The sequence below is a fragment of the Mustela erminea genome, chromosome 3 (genome assembly GCF_009829155.1).
Source record: "Mustela erminea isolate mMusErm1 chromosome 3, mMusErm1.Pri, whole genome shotgun sequence".
NCBI classification, from domain to species: Eukaryota; Metazoa; Chordata; class Mammalia; order Carnivora; family Mustelidae; genus Mustela; species Mustela erminea.
The window spans coordinates 962,883-966,978 of NC_045616.1; the positions used below are offsets into that span (position 1 = coordinate 962,883).

The 4,096-nt window shown below is 39.5% G+C and overlaps 1 pseudogene; it reads left to right on the plus strand.

Moving 5' to 3' along the window:
• Positions 1-562: 562 nt before the first annotated feature.
• On the plus strand, positions 563-3,356 carry LOC116585730 (annotated as a pseudogene).
• Positions 3,357-4,096: the final 740 nt, after the last annotated feature.

The following is a 4,096-nucleotide window of genomic DNA, read 5'->3' on the forward strand; positions in this document are numbered from 1 at the left end:
CATCTTAGATATTTTATATCAGCTTGAGTAGTTTTAAGTTTATTTGTCTTTCAATAAGGAATTCTCAAGTGTTTTCTTTGTTTTTCTCAAACCCAGCTAGTATCCTTATTATTAGTGTGTAAAATTCTGGTTTAGACATGTTACTCATATCTGTTTGGATTAAATCCATGGCCATGACTGTTTCCTCTTCTTTTTTTTGAGGTAAATTCCTCTCCTCTCTTGTAATTTTGTCTGGATCACTGTTTTTGTCTTTGTTTTCTCTCTCTCTCTCTCTCTCTCTCTCTCTCTCTGTGTTTGTGTGTGTGTGTGTGTGTGTGTGTGTGTGTGTGTGTGTGTGTGTGATTGTTAGGAAAGCATGTTGTATACCTGCTTCTGAGAGTAACAATTACATTAAGAAGAGATAAATAAATTAAAAAAAATAAAGGACAGAAGATCTTACTTTACATATAGCTGAAGGGTTGGAGCACTCTATGATCAGTCGAGTTGGTGTGTGGGGGGTTTGTGTTGATGTTCTGGGGGTCAGGTTTCTGTGTAACTCTCAAGTGGACTTGTCCTAGTAAAGATGCACCTACATGGCAAAGGGAGTCAAGGTTTGGTGCAAGCAGCTCTGACCTCTTCTAGGGGACACTGCTTTGTCCATTGAAGTCAGTCAGTGCTGGTGGGTGGGGAGTAAAATCCATTATTAGCTCTCTTGTCCCTGGAGTTCCAGACTACCACTTTTCAGGAAACACCCACAGAAGATCAAATTATCAACCTTTTTTGTACCTTTCACTTCTGCTAAATTTCTGCTTTCACTCCACTTATATCTAAATTGTCCATGTGCCACTTAGCATAGCAAACCTGTCTTTTATCTTAGGCTTGTGGTTGGGTTTCATAACTTCAAATTTTAAAGGTTTATATGGTGTTAATCTGTACTGGTGCTCTGTGGGAGTGTCTCTCTGCACTCTGATCAGTGAAGCTTTGTCCCAGAAATCATTCATTTGTCCACACAGCAGTTCAAGCAAAGTGAAGCAAAAAGCCAGCACCAAGCTTTCTGTCATCAGCTGTTGTCTTCCTTCCTGTGCTAGTGAACAGGGCATCACAGTGGTGTTGCCACTTCTTTTATCCGTAGAGAGGTTGTGCTGCCACTCCCAAATTCACTCCAAGTGGTAGAATAGTTTCTCCCTGTATGACCCGTGGGATCCTCAGATAACCTGCCTGCTCCTGGCTCTCTGCCCTCCTTCCTCACCAGAGCACCACTAACCCTCCAAGCATGACCTTGGTGCTACCAAAAACCTCTAAAACTTCAGAATTTGCACTCTTCTTCTTAGAAAAATTTGGAATAGTCAGCCCCTCTCCTTTTCCTAGTCAATATTTTGGGATATTTTTTTCTTGTGAAATCACCTGCTGTGGTTTTGCATTATCTATCTCTTGTTCCTCCCTTCATCATCAGGTCTCCCTCCCCCTTGCAAGACCCACAGTTATTTTCTTCCCCAAATCAACTTTCTGCAACTCCTACATTCCATAAGGTGACTGCTTTTCTGTCTCTTGCTATGGATTTTTGTTCTTTCAGTTTTCAGATTGATTTTTTTTTTGCATTTTCAATATCATCTAGCTATGTTTGAGGGATCCAATAAGGCTAGAGTCCCCCTACTCCTCCACCATCTTAATTCTTACAATGTTTTGCATTTTATTTATTTTTATTATTTAAAGACTTTACTTATTCTTAAGAGGAGATAGATCAAAGAAGTGCAAGCAGGCGGAGTAACAGGCAGAGAGAGAGAGAAGCAGGCTCCCTGCTGAGCAGGGAGCTCAATATAGGACTCCATCCCAGGATGCTGGGATCATGAAGTGAGCTGAAGGCTGGTGTTTAACCAATTTAGCCACCCAGGCTCAGTCATTGCTTTCATATAGGCCTGCTTTTTAAAATTGTTATTTTTAAATAGTTTTAAAAGATTTTCTTTTTTTACTTGACAGAGATCATAAGTAGGCAGAAAGGCAAGTGTTGGGGGGGTAGAGCAGGCTCCCTGCCAAGCAGAAAGCCTGAAGTGGGGCTCGACTCCAGAACACCTGGACCATGACCTGAGCCAAAGGCAGAGGTTTTAACCCACTGAGCCCCCCAAGCAACCCTAAAAATCATTGTTATTATTTTCAGTTTCCAAATTTGGTTTCCATCAGAGTTGTATATATTTTTTTAAATATTTATGCCTAAGACTTTTAAATTTCAGAGAGCATGAGTGGAATTTGCTGAGGTTCTTTCCAAGATCTAATATCCACTATCAGCTTGTGATACCAAAGTATTTTCCTGGAAAACCAAGGTGAAATTCCTTGTTCCTATAAAATGTTGTACACAAAGATTTAAACTATTAAAAAATAGTCTTTTAACTGCTAAACATGAAGAACTACAAATATTTGGGTGGCTGTGTATAGTGTTTTTCCAAAACTTTTTCCCTTCCACAGACAATGATGCTGCTAAATATGTCTAGTGTCATTGAGTTTCAGCTGCTAGGATTCTAGAAAAATCCTGAATGGAATAAACTGTTTTTAGCTATTTTCCTATTCACCTACTTTCTCAAAGTCACAGGAAATGCTGTCATTATTGCAGTGGTGATCCAGGACCAGTGACTGCACTCACCTATCTATGTATTTCTCAAACACCTCTCCTTTCTGGAGATATGGTATACATCCACCATTGCGTTCCCTCTTTTACCCAACTTGTTCTCTCTTGGCCAAGCCATCTTCTTTCCCACCTGTATGGATGGAACAGCTTTACTTCTTTGTTTGCTCTGGGGGTGCTTACTGCTTTGCTCTGGCCATGATGTCTTATGACCATATCTGGCCATCTACAACCCACTCTACTATTCTTTCCTGATGAGTTCTGAGATATGCACCAAGTTGGTAGCAAATCTCCTGGTTGACAGGTGTTAGCACAGTATTTCTGCCCTCCCTAATAATTTTCAGGTTGGATTTCTACGATCCTAATCAGATCAATCATTTCTTCTGTGACCTCCCTCCCCTCATGCAGCTTAAATGTTCCTGTGTGTATATTAACAGGATCGTCACCTTTATCATGTCAATTGCAGTCCTGTGCATTTGATTTTTTCTCATACTTGTGTCCTTTTTTCATTTTATTTACCATATTGAGAACTCCCTCTGCCTCTGACATGATGATGAACTTTTCCACATGTATTTCCCATTTGGCTATTGTCACTATTTACTATGGGGATATGATTTCCATGTACGTTCACCCCAATGACCACCTGTCACCTGAGATCATCAAGATCATTTCTGTCTCCTACACTGTGGTCACCCAACTGCTGAAGTTGGTTATCTACAGTTTGAGGAAACAAGAATCAAAAGAGGCTTTTAGAAAATAAATTTAAAAAAATGTGTTATCTATGGAATAAGAGTCAAGGGGAGGGTTTTTGTTTGTTTGTTTTGTTTGTTTTTCAGGTAAGGAAAATTAGCACAGAACATGTAATGGATCAATTTTAGGAATATGTGAGTAACAGGTTCAGAGCCTTCAAACCTGAATGTCATCCTTTGTGCTATGTTGAATTCCATATGTCATGATGAAAGCGTTTCTTCACTGCCTCTTGGAAACAACCCCTCAGAAGATAAATTGCCTCTACAAAATTAATTTAATTTTATTTTTTAAAGTTTATTTTAAGGTTTAAAGTTTATTATTTGACAGATGGAGATCACAAGTAGGTATAGAGGCAGTCGGGGGGGCATGCTCCCCATTGAGCAGAGAGCCCGATGTGGGGCTTGATCCCAGGACTCTGGGATCATGACCTAAGCCAAAGGAAGAGGCTTTAACCCACTGAGCCACTCAGGTGCCCCTATAACATCATTTTAGAAGGATTTTTGTCCTTTGGCACTTTCTTTCATTATCTGGTGAGAATCTAATAGTGATTCAAGGGCATGATGATTTTACACCATATTTTCAGAATTTACAGGAGAATTTCTCCTGAGTTCATAAAGCATATGTGGTAAAAGTTACACATCGTGGAAGAACGAGTAGGAAACTGCTGTTATAGATTCAATTCCTGGTGGTAATCCTGTCTTTTAAATGTCTATGAAATAAATAAATGAATAAAAGAAAAGATATAGAAAT